The sequence below is a fragment of the Notamacropus eugenii genome, chromosome 3, assembly GCF_028372415.1.
Source record: "Notamacropus eugenii isolate mMacEug1 chromosome 3, mMacEug1.pri_v2, whole genome shotgun sequence".
Taxonomy (NCBI): domain Eukaryota; kingdom Metazoa; phylum Chordata; class Mammalia; order Diprotodontia; family Macropodidae; genus Notamacropus; species Notamacropus eugenii.
The window spans coordinates 413,504,944-413,521,130 of NC_092874.1; the positions used below are offsets into that span (position 1 = coordinate 413,504,944).

General features: G+C 38.4%; 1 protein-coding gene across 4 annotated transcripts in view; it reads right to left on the reverse strand.

Moving 5' to 3' along the window:
* GRB10 (growth factor receptor bound protein 10) overlaps nt 1–16,187 on the reverse strand; it is a 262,309-nt gene that overhangs the window by 158,828 nt on the left and 87,294 nt on the right. Inside the window, exon 1 of one of the 4 annotated variants that reach the window (XM_072598163.1) lies at nt 3,182–3,335. The exons of the other annotated variants lie outside the window; for them this stretch is intronic. The gene's annotated coding sequence lies outside the window, so the exon portion shown is untranslated. Of the gene's footprint in view, nt 1–3,181; nt 3,336–16,187 lie in introns of those variants that run through there. 4 annotated transcript variants of the gene reach the window in all.

Genomic DNA, 16,187 nt, shown 5'->3' on the forward strand with positions numbered 1-16,187 from the left:
TTACAGCATAGCAATACTCCATTAAATTTGTGTCCCACAAATTGTTCTATCGTATGTGTTTTTAAATAGTAATGTTACTTTTTACTGAGAGGCTGTATGGATCAGTGGATAGAGAGTTGAAATCAAAGCCAGGAAGACCTGTTTCATGTGCCACCTCTGATACAGAACAGTTGTGTGATCATGGGCAAGTCACTTTATCTAGCAGGACTATTGGCAGCTCCCTAAGACTATAAATTGCAGAGAAAGGGGCTGGTGGTGGTGAGCCAAAACAATATTCTCACCTGAGAGATCCTAAAAAAAAAACCCAATGAACTCTCAGGTCTAGTCCTATCTGTCAGATGACATAGATAGGAGGAGGCCACCTCAACCCAAGGGTGTGCTATATATAGCCATCTCTAACAGGAGAGCTAATTGTTAAGGTTTCATTTTCAGCGCTTGTACCTTGGATCTCCACAAACGACAAATCAGAGCTTGATTTATTGTTTTATGGATGGCCTAGACTAGAAGTTATAAACATACAAGGGAATCAGGAAACTAGATTAAAAAGTAATTGCTAAATAAGTAACAAAATAAATAAAAATACAACAGAATATAGATAATGTTAGCATGTGATTTCCTTTTTTTAACAGGTTTTTTTCCAATTACATGTAAAGACAATTTTTAGCATTCATTTTTTATAAAATTCTGAGTTTCAAATTTTCTCCCTCTCTTCCTCCCCTATTCCCTCCCTAAGACTGGAAGCAATTTGATATAGGCATATAGACACATATAGGCAATCACGTAAAACCTATTTCCATATTAGTCAAAACATGTGATTTTCTAAGTTAACATGTGGTCTACAAGGATCCTTATATAGGAATTAATATCCCCCCTTTTCTAGACTAGACTTAAAAAGGGAATGGGAGAAACTGTTAATAACATCTAACTTTAATGTACCACTCATACATTTTTGAAAGCTGGTTGTTAAACATTTTATCCTGCCCTTAAATATAATAAGTGAAAAGTAACTCAAAATTAGAATATTAGAGCAAGTCACAAAGTATAAGTAAAAATCTACATAAATTTGCAATAACAAATGAAAACATAAAGGACCTGCAAAAAGTCTTTTAAAAATTCAGTAAAAAGAATTGTGGACTAGGGAATCCGAAGACCTGGGTTCTAGTACCAGATCTGCCTCATTTTACCTCCTGAACCTCATGCTTTTCTCTTCTGTTATATGAGCAAGATCATCCCTAAGGTCCTTTAGAGTCTAGTATCCCCCAGCTCTATTACCATGGCTCAATACTGAAATTGAAATGGCATTGATTTCCCTATCTCGACCCTACAAACACATGCTTTACAAAAAGGAATTTGACCAGGGTCACTAATTTGTTTCCAACTGGTCTTTTATTTGTACACCAATCTCTAGGAATTAAATAATCAATAAAGAAGCCACTGAACTGATGATTAGAAAACTTGGACTCTTTAAGTTGCTTAAGAGTATTGAAAATTTCTCCAAAGAAAACAATTGTAAGAAGCAAAAGCAAGGCCATCTCCCTAAACGGTTATTTCTCTGAACTCAAAATCCAAAGTTATCCTCTGAATTATAATAAAAAATATGCTACTTATCACAACAAACACCTAGCTTCAATCTTAAAAAAAAAAATCCTAATTTTTGACTAGATAATTCAGGTTTACAAACCTTTTTTCAGGCTTACAAACATTCATTCTCACATTTCAAGTAAGGCAATCTTTAAATACTTAAAACGATCTGTTTCTACTTTTTATTGGGAATCAATGACTTCACCAAGATGCAGAAAATACATTTTAAACACATGAAAAACTTCCTTAGGAAATCAGATGTACTTTTATTTGAAAGATTAGGTGTTTTATGAGATACAACTTCTATGACAGCTAGGTCTACATTGTTATCCTCCTCAACAGGCACTGATATTTTAATATGTGAAGTAACAGGAGAAAGGAGAGTGTTCGCTGAAAGATGATTCAACAAAGCAAAGGCTTGTGTACAATTAAATGACTGCCCAGATGGGAACAGCAGTAGCTTTTCTGGTTTTCCTTTCATAAAGATAGCCAATTGCTAAAGATAATTCAATAAGGAACAATAGATGCTTCCGAACCCAATGTAGCCACTAACTGAGCAGAAGGAGGTAAGCTCCAAGAATAAGGAAAAAGTGACTCTGAGTGCTAAGGAATCAGAAATAATGGTCTACAAATGGAAGTGTTACCATAGTTCTGCATGGGCTAATTCATTAAAATGCTTTGGAAAGAAAAACCAGATGAGGAAAACTCATTCCTGACACCTATGGAAACTAAAAAGTCATCTAACTCCAACACACACCCTTTCACCCCAGATCCAACAGTGAAACAAATAGATCAGTTTACTAAGAGTCTGGTTTGGAAACTTGTGAATGCAAACTTTTCTAAACTCCTCAATTTTGTTGCTGTTCAGTCATTTTACAGTTGTGTCCAACCCTCGGTGAACTCATTTAGGGTTTTCTTGGCAAAGATACTGGAGTGGTTTGTCATTTCCTTTTCCAGTGGATCTATTCTGTTAGGCAATCAGAGCTTAAGTGACTTGACCAGGGTCACATAGCTAGGATGTATATGAGGTGGCATCTGAGTACAGATCTTCCTGGCTCAGGCCCCACATTCTATCCACTGAGCTATCACCTGGCTCCAAACTCCTCATTAAAAGGCATGAAAATGAAGGTTTTTAGTTCCAGGTATTTTACCAAAATACTTCTTTAACTCCTTATTATAAATAATAATAGCTGGCATATTGTAACACTTCACATATTACTTCATTTTTCTCTCAAAACAATCCTGTGAAGTCAATACTAGGAATAACTGCCCCCATTTTACAGATGAGGAAAAAAATGGTCAGTGAAGTTAAGTAAACCTTGATTCTCCCTCTCCATTAATCTTCAAATGGGACCTGCTGGAAGGTTGTTGGAGAAGTCAGCTCTTATGTTAATTGGGTCCATTAAATGACCTAATCTCAGCTGAACCCTTCTGGCTTCAAATTTTTAGTATTTGACCTTCATTTCCCTCCCATCAAAAGTTTCTTTCTCCTCAATCTCAATCAGTTGGTATATATTAAACACCAGGTCCCCTTCCATCTGTCCCATCTTCTCCATTTACATGGATACCACCCCTAGTTCCAGCCCTCATTACCTCTCACCTGGACTAGTGCAATAACATCCTAATGGGTCTCCCTTCTTCCAGTCTCTCCCCTCTCCAATCCATACTTCACAGAGCTGCCAAAATAATCTTCCTAAGGCACAGGTCTGACCAGTCACTTCTCTGCTCAAAAACCTTCAGTGGCTCCCCAGGGCCTATAGGATAAAATACAAAAGCCTTAGCCTGGCATTTTAAGTCTCTCCACAATCTGCCTCCCATCTACCTTGCCTGGTTTATTTCACTGTACTTCATGAATTCTATATTTAAGATAAACTCTTCGGTTAACTGAATCACTGGATGCCTAACCTCAGATCCCTCCCCAATGACTTCCAGGCCACCCGGAACCTCTCCACTCCCCCTCCTACCCCCAGCCCTATGCCTTCCCCCAACCCTAAAAGATTCTGTTTATACTATCCAGATGAGGGAGAAGTCACCAACTACAAGCCTTACACTGAACAAGAGCATCACCAGGCTGCAACAATTAGGTCAAGATACTACTGCTCCACCTTCCAGACCCCTGGACCCTGATGACACATCCTTAAGACCTCTGGGCCCTGCTTCTGGGTGCCATTCTATTGTGACCTCAGGATTTCTGGTTTGTTCTACCCGCCTTCAAACGTGGCCTTTCTCAACTATGTGATCTCAGGGACTGTCTCATTTTTTTTTTTCGATTTGTATATCCAATGCTTACAATACTTTTAAATTTTTCTTTGATTCATTCATTAATAATGATAAATAATAATAGTGGTTATATTGTAGATACTATGTGCCATGGCCCAGGGTACTCCCGGGGACACATTTAGGAATACAGGAAAAGAGGAAGGACTTCAAGGCCACACTGTATCCAATAATTCCTCATCCATGTTACCCTCCGCTAATCCCCAAAAGAACTGATTCCTAAGTCTGAACTAGGGCCAGTGATAGGGATCCAACTGCCCCTTTGGCCTCTGGGAAAGTTACTACTGGTGGCTCAACCTGAGTGAAATAATCCATGTTGTAGACTTCAAGGACTCGGATTGGAGTGCATGTATTTCTGTTGTTTCTGGAAAGACTATTCCAAAAATATGAGACACCAAGATGAAGTTGCTAGGTAACAAGATGGTCTGGCACCAGGGATTTACTGTCTTCGCCTATCACTATTTGATTTTCTTTTTTTATAGTGCCATTTTTTCCTAATTGGAGTTTTTCCCCTAGTGATTGTGGAATTATCCAAATATTCCTCCTCCAAGATGCCACTATACGAGCTGCATTAAGTCCCCACAATGCTATGGAGTCTCCTAAATGAAATCCAGAGCCATGACAGAAGACTGATCTAACCACCTACTCTTGAAAAACAATGTGAATGAGAAAAAAGACAGATCTAGCTACAGGCCAAGTCATTAACTTGGTTCATTTTGGACAGGTGCTTGAGATGGCCAATGCAGCGAGATACCAGAATGGAAAATACTAGAAGATCAAGGTGGACCCCATTTGGGAAGTCTATGATCTCGAACTACTTGCAAGCCATCAGAAAAGTCCATCTCTTTAATATCGCAGCTTGTGCTGCGTGGTGGGGAATCCTGAAATGACAAGATCCCTCAAAGATTCATAATTAGAAGTAGCCATAAAAACAAAGCCAGCTGCAGTGTTTTACCAATGAAAATTTGCACTATAGAAGGGATTAAACACCATGAGGGGACCCTACATCACTGGAAGAAGAGGTGAGCTGGTTGTGTGTCAAGAATGAATGACAAAAGAGTTCTGTAGGGTGGAGTAGGATCAATGGAAAAAGACAATGGGTTTTTTTAAGGGTATCAATTTAAAACCGTTTTTAAAGAATGAAAAACAACAAATAAATTAACCCTGAGATGAAAGAACCATAAAATGGCCTTAGATTCCAGTTCAGGGTAAGAAATGGACAATAAACATAATGGATGAGAACAGATGGAGAGATAAGACACAGATGATACCACAGATTCATTACGTATAAGAGTTTGTGTTTTTCAGCACAGATTAATCAAAGCAGTTGGTATCCTTCAAAAACAAAAATAAGTTGCTATTCTTTTTCTAAAATGGTTATACCCTTTGTTTCCCAATTTTTCCTAAGGCTCCATGACCAAGATAGCATCAGTTGGCCTATCTTCACTCCATTCCTGCCTCCAACTTCGCATTCCAACTCCTTTTCTAGGGCCCTAAGCTCCTGATTCATGAAAAGTTCACCAATCTCTATGTTCAGGGCAGCTAAGTGGTACAGAGGATAGAGTGCTGGGACTCAGGAGGACCTGAGTTCAAATCCGACCTCAGACACTTACTAGCTGTGCAACCGTGGGTGAATCAATTAACCCTGTTTGCCTCTGTTTACTCGAGTAAAAAGATGTCAAAGTACTCCAGTTTCTTTGCCAAAAAAATCCTAAATGGGATCACAGAGTCAGACATGACTGAAATAAATGAACAACTGGAGCTATCATCATGTACTCTGACCATTTTCATGCTATACTACTGTACTTTACCCTGCTTTGGACTCAGCAGTTCAGCTCCAATCCAGGCATTCCTCTCCTCATCAACCTCTTGCTCTGGAAACAGCAATCAAATCATTACAGGTCCTAGAAAACTATCAATGCCTTGGGATTCTGCTTGTCATTTTTGTGAATTTCTAAATCAAACACTTTTCCCAGATCTTGACTCCTTTTTGTGGGCTCTCTTCCCCTAGTGGGATGTGAGCTCTCTGAGGACAAGAATCAGCTTGTTTTTTATATTTGTGTCTGGCGCTGAGCTCAGCACTAGCACACAGTAAGAGTTTAATAAATGTTTTGGGTGTTTTTTTTTTTTACATTTATTCAATCAAGAGCAAAAGATAAAAATGGAGGAGGGCTGTGGGAAATCATATCTTATTCTCTCTCTCATGCACACACACACACACACACACACACACACACGCATACCAATTATCTTCTGTGGTTGTTGGTTGCTACCCATCAATGTGGTAAGAATGCATATTACCGCTCACTATCATCATACTCATGGGGAGAGAATGGAAAATGTCAAGATCCATGTGATTGCTAATGCCCTTTTACCATCCCCCATAGCCTATTATTTAAGAAAACTCTCCCATCACCACTAAATAAACTGGGTGACCTTCACACCAACAGGAAGGAACTGGTTGCTATAACTCTAACATAAGGAAACCAGTTTTCAAGGGTGCCACTAGTTTAATGCATTAAATATCATCACAAAATGTGGGATTAATCTCATTATTTTACCTTGCCTTATATATTAATTAAATGAAAGAAGTCTGGGTAAAAGAACCCCAGACAGCTCACACTGAAAATGTATTCACTCTAAAATAATTATTTCAGTCTCTTAGATTTTCTGATGACAGTTTTGCCATAATTTCTAAGACAGTGGATACTGAATACTTGCAAAGAATGCAGGATACAAGGGAGCTGATCAGAGCATGAGTAATGTCTTGCAGATGCTACAGAAGCCTGTCTAAAGGAAGCATGGGTTTTCTAACCAGATGTTCTGAAGCAATAAAAATGCCTTGCTATTCAACATGTCCAAAACTAAATTCATCCCCCCAAACTTCTGTCTTTCAATTTTCCTGTTTCAACTGATGGCACTAACATCTTCCCAGTCTCTCAGCCTTCTTCTTCCTCCACAATCAACAGGGATTCTTCCCCTCTCCCTTACCACCCACATCCAATGCCCTATTGATTCTCCTGTTGAAATCCCTCTCTTATCTACTAGTAGGTGTCTACTCACCACTCACCATTTCAGTCCAGGCTTTCTTCACTTCTCACATAGCTTTAGCCTTCTAACACATCCATCTACCTCTAGTCACTCCCTTCTCCAATCTGTCACAAAACCACCAAAATAATCAAGCAGGTTTCACAAGTCAGATAACGGATATCGTCAGAGAGTTGTATGACTAGGAAAGGAGTTGTATCAATCATGTAGTACAAGCAAGGAAAAACAACCAGTAGATAACCACAATATCAGATGATCCAGAACAGGGGTAAAACACGGCACCAAGGATGCCTGACTCCTAGAGCGCTCAACCCAGATTAAAATGTAATTAGGAAATATTGAACAGAATAAATAAAAATACAACAGAAAAGAGGGAATGTCATTTTGGTATTTTCCAAGTCAATGTGCCCCGCTAGTTTAGCCTTCTGTTTTGATTTTACACCACTGATCTAGAGAAGGCCTCAAGCACACCGGATGGACCCCCTCTGAAAGATTTACAGGAGGATATAGGCAAGAGTTGCACAAGATGTGAAGGAATGGACAGGTTGCTATCTGTACCAGACATCAATGCAATCATGAACCCATCGTGGTAAAAATAATCAAATTAATAATGATTATAATAATAATACATCATTTGTTGTCTTCAGGTTTTTAAAAGGGCTTTGCTTGCAATAACCACTAAGGAGGTTATTTCAGGTTCATTCATTTCTTCAGGACACATTTATTAAGAGTCTGCTGTGTTCAAACTCCTAACTTGGGTCCTAGGGAGAGATACTATTTAGAAAACAGACAACTTCTGCCCTCATGGGGCTTAGTCTAGTAGAGAACTGAGACGCGAACAGAGATTTCACATGACCTTTTGCTGCACTGGAGAAATACAAATTATTTGGTCCACAGAAGTTAAGGGATTTCAAACATTCATGTTCAAGGCATCATTGTCAAGTCCTGAGCTCTTTCCCTTATATAATTCTACCTCTCTGAAGGAAGTATTTATTGATGAGGACAAAAGGTTTTAGAAGCAGCCTGAATTTCTTCCTTGAACTTCCAGGATTTGTAGATAGAATTGCAGAATTTTAGGACTTCTAGCATCCATACTTTGTAGATGTGAGAGAGATCTCCATCTCATGGTACTTTTTCGCCTTTTCTGGATCCCTTCTATGTAAGTGTGATCATTCTCTCCTCTGAAATCTCCGAGTGGGTTCTATCTCTTTTAGGCACTCATTCCACTCTCTTTCGTGTTCTAATGATTCTTTTCCAGGTCTGTTATCCCTACTGGTCTGTAACCTCCTTGAGGGCACTCATCTCTGAACATCCCTCTCTGTCACTAGCACAGCAACTGGCACATAACAAGCTGAATGAATGAACTAATGGAGTAGGAAAAGATACTAGGGTTTAGGATGATGTAATTTTCTTATGGGAGCTGGCTGAGTTCTTCCTCATTTCTGGGGTCCACTGAGCAGGCAGAAGCAAGATGGCTAAATGTCACAGGCACAGGGCCAGGTAAATGAAAAGACAAAAGACTGGCTCCACAGCTTCATCCCCAGCTATGGTCTCACCATTGGCTACTTGCTCCCAGTCTGAGACTGAGCCTTTCATATCATATCATATCATACCCACAAAATGGAACATTTGAAAGGGCTGAGCTACGAGATGCTGGTTCAAAGGGCAAGGCAGGTTCAGTACTCACACTTGGGACAGGTAATCCATTAGTTGCATACAACAATTCATGAAAAGGAAAACCTTTTCCTGAAGTAAAATAAAAACTAAATCTGGAATTTAAAGTTCTCTACAATCTGGCCGCCACCTGCCTACTCAGTGTTATTTCAAAGTGGCTTGCTAGATATTCATTGTAGGCTACCTCCTATCTCTCACATCTGTACCTTGGCATTTACTTACATTCATAGTCTGAGCCCTTCCTTCAGCTCACATATCCAATTCATTGCCAAATCTTCATGTTTCTACCTTCACACCTCTTGCACTGGACCTCCCCACCCCCAACTCTTCCTTCCACTCACAGTTATCACTTCAATTAAGAACCTCATCATCTCTCACCTAGCTGGCTATAACAGTTTCTTAACCAGTCCCCCTGCCTCGTCTTAACCCACTCCAATCCATCCTCCACAGATGGTAGAGGAATTGTCCTTAAGCACAGATCTGACTGTGTGATTCCCCTACATCGTTTCTAAGATAAAACAGAAATTCTTCTGATTGACTTTTAAAGTCCTTTACTTCCTGGCTCCAAATTATCAAGACAGCCTCGTTGAACATTACTCCCTGTCTCACACTCTGCAATAAAGACCAACTAGCTTTCTCTCTCTTCCTCATTCACCATACTTCATCTATCCCCAACTACCTGGAGTTCTCCACTGAGCAAAAGCAAAGAATCTAGAAAAGTCTTCATTTGTACCATACATTTTACCTATCAAAGGGTGTCACTGCTGACAGGTTCAATTGTCACTCTCAATTCCAATTCTAAGAGCCAAGGAACTAGGTGCCAAAGTGTAGAAAGCAGTCATTTTTAGATAAATTGTGTAGTAGCTATAGAGATGTATGCTCAGCATAGTCCAACAAGAATAGCCATACCATTCAAACACCAGATGACAAAAAGCTTTTGTAACTTCATACTAGTAAATGAATTTGAATTTTATTAATCACAACTCTATTTCCTTATTTAGGACAAAAACCAATGTGTATACACATACACGGTGGCTCAAAAGTCTCATTATAACTGCACTAATTCTTTTGGGAGAGGAAGAGAGAGTGTGCGCATACACATATATGGTATAGTATCTACTCATTTTACAGAAAGTAGGTTTACTTATTTACCACAGTGAATCTTGCTCTCTACTTCGTTGAATTTAAACACAAATCAAATTGACAATAGTTGGTGTGTGTGATACTTGGCATCTTCATAAACCCCTTACAATAGGGGGTGGGCAAGCTCAAAAATTGGGAACCACCATCTAACGTGAAAGCAATGAACTGGTAGAGAGAGAGAAACTTTAAACAGAGACACTTAAGAGTCGGGAAAACCTGAAAATCAAATATTACTCACAAATACTTATTCGTCATATGACCCTAAGCAAGCCACTTTATTTCTGAGCCTCAGTTTTCCTTATCCATAAAATAGTGATAGGATACTAATTGCTCTAAATAGTTGTTAAAGAATCAAAAGAGATAATAACGTATGTTGTTTCGTAAATCACAAAGCACTATCTAAATACATTATTACAATTGCTACTATTGATAAAGCATCTCATTAAATTTCTTAAATGACCAGGAATGATGTGAGAGGTGGAGAGAAAAAAAACCACAATGCAGCCCTTTATAAGAACACGCTCTGTAAGAACGTGAAGCTTATCTCATTTTCTTGGCCAAAATTAAAATTTCAGGGCAATTTCCAGGACACATGACTGTTATGTTTTCATCAATCATAATGCTGCCCTTTTCTTTCAAATATAGGTTCCTTAGCAGTAGAGAGACCTTTGTGGTAAAATGAAAAGAACACTGACTTTGAAAGACGTGACCTGGGCTCAGTTCCCGCCTCTGTTCCTTCCTAACTAATGGGTGGCCTTGGGCAAGTCATTCATTCTGCCCCTCGTGGCCCAGTTTCATCCACTGTAAAGTGAGGAAGCTGATGACCTCTATGGTCCCATCTGACTCCTATGAAATCTATCAGCGTTAGAAAGAGAGAGACATAGGGAGGCAGAGCAGCTAACATCAGTGCTAAGATAGATATTCTCTGAACTCGGATGCCATGGGACTTTACTGGAAATATAATCAAAGTGACTAAAAATTAAGTAGGAGGAAAAACTCAATTTCAGCATTAATAATGGAGTACTCAGAATACTTCCTTTTTCCTTAAGGATAAATTTTAGGAGAAACCCACTTAAGTTAATATAACATCCTGTCAACCTCATCTACTATAATTTCAAGTACTTTTTTCTTTTTCTCTTTCCCTCTCTCTTTTTTTCCTTTACAAAAAGTGCCAGCATTGCTTTTTTTTTCAGCATCTTCCTAAACTGTACATAAGTATTTACTGTGCTCCGGGGAAACTGCCAGCGTGACGTTATTTACTGTATGACTAATAGTCAGTAATGAAGCATAAATGGACAACTATTTACTTGTGTTAATCACCAAAGAGCTTTCCGAAAGCTGTGGCCTCAGAGCACAAGAGCCCCAATTTCCACACACAGCTCCCCGTCCCATTTGCCAAAAATCTGCTCCCAAAGAGGCAAGTGTGCAATCCTCTAGTGAAAGCCAGCAAATGAAAGTCACAAGTCATTATTTGCCTAAAATGTTCTCTCAAAAAATGTTTTCAAATTGTTTCTCAGTTAAAAGGACTTGTACATTCCATTGAAAGTCTTTCCATAAACAAGCTTAATACCAAAATGTTAAGTGTCTGAAAATTATTGAAATACTTTTAATATTTTAAAGACAAACCATTATAACTTAGGAAATTAAGAAGAGAAGTTTCATGCTTCTATTTCTTTCTCTTCTTAGAAAAAAGACTTTAGTACATTCTTTCTTTACTAAGTAATGACAAGCTTTTGCTTCTTCTGCTGCTGGTTTTTTGTTTGTTTGGGTGGTTGTTTTGGCCAAAAGCAGTTGCCTTGATCTTCATTGATCAAAACTTATTTTCCACTTAAGACAGATCATTTTTCTTCCTCTGAATGCCAGATGAATGCATAGAGTGGGTGCCGTACTGTCTCAAACTTCTGTAAAGTTTTATAGCGCCAAACCTCAGAAAGGACAGTAAGTCCATTATCCAGCATACTCAGGAACAGAGTATCCTGATTAACTGATTTTTTTCCTGCTATGAGAATTAGCAGGTACATAATATATAGGGGATTAATTTTCAAAGAATTAAAATCTAAGATATAATTAAAATTATATAAATAACATAGTACTTTAAATGTCTGCAAACTGCTTTACAAAAATTATCTCCTCTGAATCTCATAACAGTCCTCTCACAGAAGGTACTCTTCTTATTTCCATTTTACAGATGGAGAAATGGAAGGTGGGAAAAATTAAGTGACTTGTCCAAAGTCACACAGCTACTAAGTGTTTGAGGCTGGACTTGAACTCAGCTCCTCCTGATTCCAGAATCCACAACTCTACCCACTGGGATACCTAGCCTTATCTTTCTTAGCTAATTTGTATAAACTCTCATGGATGACTGAAATTTTTCTACAGGATCTACAGGATGGCAAGTATTTATTATTGTTGATAGTAATCAATCAATAAATATTCATTAAGGCATGGTTAGGCCAAGTACAAAGACTGAAACCTTCCTGGCTCACAACTTACATTGTAATACAGAAGACATACAGATAGAAAAATATACGCCACATAAATAAAAATATAAAATTATATACAGATAAATATAAACAAATGCACCTACACAGAAGGAAAATAATTAAATCCAAGGTAATTGGGAAGGGAAGGCACTAACAAAGATATCAGGAAAGGCTTCATGAAGAAGATGGTGCCTGAGCTGCAGTAAGAAAATAATCAATCCTAAAGGGCAGCCAGGTTTAATGATAGAATACTTGGGGAGATCAAACACTGGATATGACTTTGATCAAGTCACCTCTTTCAGGCTTAGTTTTCTTGTCTGTAATATGAGGATGAAAAATACTGAACTACGAGTCCCATAGACATGTTATAAGGCTCAAGAGATATTAAAAAACTCTTCCTCTCTGTTTCATCCCCTAGAATCAAGTTTGTCCTTAAGTGTGATCACTGAGTTCTTTTAAATGTCTTTCAGACTCATAATTTCCTCTTCCATCCCATTGATTCGCCCTGATTAATCACTTTATAGCTAGACTATATTCACTGTATGTACATGCTCTTATCTGGTCTCCATCTCTAGGCACAGCTCATAGGATCATAGAGCTTTTAAAGTTGGAAGGGACTTCAATGGTCATCTAGTCCACACATGTCAAAGAAGCAATCCCCAGTGATAATATAACCAGCAACTGGGTCAAGACTCTACTTGAAGACCTTTAAGGAAAGGGGAACTCACTACCTCCTCCCAAAACAGTCCAGACCACTGTAGGGCACCTGGAGCTATCAGGCCTAATATCTAATTTGCATTTATTTGCTTCTTTGTCATTTCCAGCCACCACTCCAGGTTCTTGCTTTCTGGGGCTAAGCAGAACGAGTTTAAACACTCCTACACAATAATGCTTCAAAAAGACTTGGTATATTCCCCCTGATATCTCCCTATCCCATATAGTGCCACTCAACTGATCTTTCTAAAACATCACTTAGAGAATCAAGAATCCATTGCAGCTCTCTCTCGGCTACCTACCACAGCCAATCTAAACTCTGCTGCATCGTTTTCTAAGCCCTCGATTCTACCTCTCCAATATTGTCTTCCACAACCCGCCCCACCAAGAGCCCTTGACTTCAATGAGTTCTCTGAATATACTATGCTCATATTCATCTCTGAAAGACCTTCCCTGTGTGGAAGGACCACCTTCTACACATCTACCTCAATCCTATCCATCCATTCTCCAACTGCTGTAGCCCATATTGATCTGTCTTGCCTCTACATTCTTTGAGGCATAAAATGGATGATTTCAATTACATGAAATTAATAAGGTTTGGTAACATTCTTAACATCCTTATGTTGGGCACAACACAGGTTCTCTGCTTCCTGATGGCATTAATGTTATGTCACATTTCTCTCAGAAATCAAGACTTGCCCATGGGCACAGAGCTTGAACCTGGATACTCTTCACTACTTCTCATATCATGCTGCCTTTTGGACACAGAGGAGCTAACAGATATTCATAATTTGATTCACTGTACTAGTAAGTGCAAAAATGCTAGTGAAGGTATTTCTGAATATCAAACAAATTAGTGATATGCCAATCTACAACTTAATCTCCCACTAACTTGATTTCCTAGCTGCCCTATTTTCAGTTCCTATATTTTATTCAAAACCATTTCTTAATACTGTATGTACATTACTCTAGTGATAAGAAAAGCTGGAGTTTAAAATAATTTGGTTACTAAGTATTTCTTTCCTGTTCAACAATCAACACATGCTTAAAGCTTTTATATATGTCATATATATGTAATTCTGTGTTGTTTAAAGGATATAAAGTTTCTTCTGGGGGCGAGGGTGTTTAACCTTTAAAAAAAGTCAAATTAGATTTTAAATTTTATTTCAAATTTTGGGACAGGTTAATTTCCTTCGGGATTAAGTTGTTTCTTCAGACTTCTATCCCTACCCTTTAAACTGCACAAGGTAGAAAGCCTACATTCACTCCTTGTAGACATTAAAAAGATATTTAACTATCTTGGAAACACCCAGAAACTGAGACCCCAAAGACTAATTTAAGAGTATCTAATGTTTCAAACACACACACACACGCACACAGACACACAGACACAAACACAGACAGACAGACAGACAGACACACACACACACACACACACACACACACACACACACCCTTACTTTTTTTACTTTGGAGCCAGTTCTTATAACAAATTTTGCTCACTTAGATAAGCAAAAAGAGTTTAGCTGTTAAAATGTCTTTTAAGATCATTTTTGCAAAGGGTACTCTGAAATAATGAAAAGATTAAAAAAAAAATCAGTGAAACACTGATTCCCATGATCCTCCAAATTAAATGGCTGGCCCTTGGACAAGAAAGGGGGAGGAGGGGGCAAAATAGCCCCCCAGTCCCACTGCTTTTATTAACTGAAAAGTAAATGGGTCTTGCTGGAGGCGAGCTGGTTCCTTTAGAACCTCTCCATTCCCCCAAGTAGAAATCGTTTGGTGGACTGGCAAACTCCTCAAGGCTAGGGATACAGGGCTAAATTTTCTCTCTTTTTTTAATATCTAACAGCTGTGCATAACAATACGTTATTGCATAGTGTCTTTCAGTTTGCTCAACTTGCTTTTGCATCTATGAACTCCTTGAATCTTCCCAACACTCAGGTGGCAGGCAGGGGGGGGATTATTTGCCCATTTTCGAGAGAAGAAAAAAAAAGAAGAAAAAAAAAAGCTCCCAGTGAAACTTGCCCCAAAACACATAGATATAAAGGAACAAAGCCACGACTAGAATTCAGTTGTCTTGTCTACTCTTTTGTAACTGGGCACCCAATAAATAAAAGTGGGACAAATGAATGTATGAATTAATTTACCCCTATAGAGACCAATAATTGGAATAGTGTGTATCTTTGTCCATCTGTCGTAACTTCTGCATGGAGTAGGGCACATTTGGGATGAAGATGAGTCTCCCCAATAGCTCAAAACATTCCAAGTATAGACTCTTGGCTTGGGGGTTTAGTATGACACAGTGGACAGAATGTTAGGGTGGTGGTCAGGAAGAAGCAGACTTTAATCCTACATTGAACACTTCAAAACTGAGAAGCCTCTCACCTACAATTCGGGAGAATGGTACCTACATCTCTAGTCCCTACCCCACTTGCAGGTATTTTGAGGCTAAATAAGAAAATGTAGGTAAAGCATTGTGCAAAAACTTAAAGCACAGAATGTCAGTTATTATTAATATTAACATAATAATCATCATATGAAATCATTATTTCCATCTTGTTTAATGGAGTTCAGATAGAAATGGGCTGCGACACATTGTTTCCAAATACTATTCCGTCATATTTCATGTCCTGTGTACTGTTATGTAGTTGGAATTTGTTATTAGCATCATTATTTCCATGATCTCATCTTTTTCTATAGGGTTTAAATAGAAATAGTCCTAGGACAAGTTTTCTTTCCCTAATATCTTTTAGAGTAAATGTGCTACAGAAGATTGCAGGAGTGCATAAAATACTGCATTTTGTAGCTGAATAAAAAATTTTAAGATAAAAGGTCACCCTTTATAGGCATCCTCTGGTACAACTGTACTTAAATGTTTGCTGATTGACCCCCAATTACAAACAGAATAACAGTGATGACAGGCATCTCATCCTCTTCCCATTATGTTGATTGACCTCCTCTGCTAATTCTCTATATTTTGAAAATTGTTAATTGCATACAGCATGGAGATTGAATATTTGGCATGTGGTATTTTTAAAAGGTTATTCTTAAGTTTATGTGGATCGATGTTACATCTACCCAACTGTTAGCAACAATTTAGTCTGTGCTAATGGTCAAGTTGCAATAGAGTTTACTGGATAGATTCATTAAGATATCTGAGGTCTATATTTGTTATATGGAGATTGACATCTGTTGGGTCCATCATCATCATCAGTCATCAGCATTATCATCGGGAGAACTATTCCACACCATGCTATCTTGAAA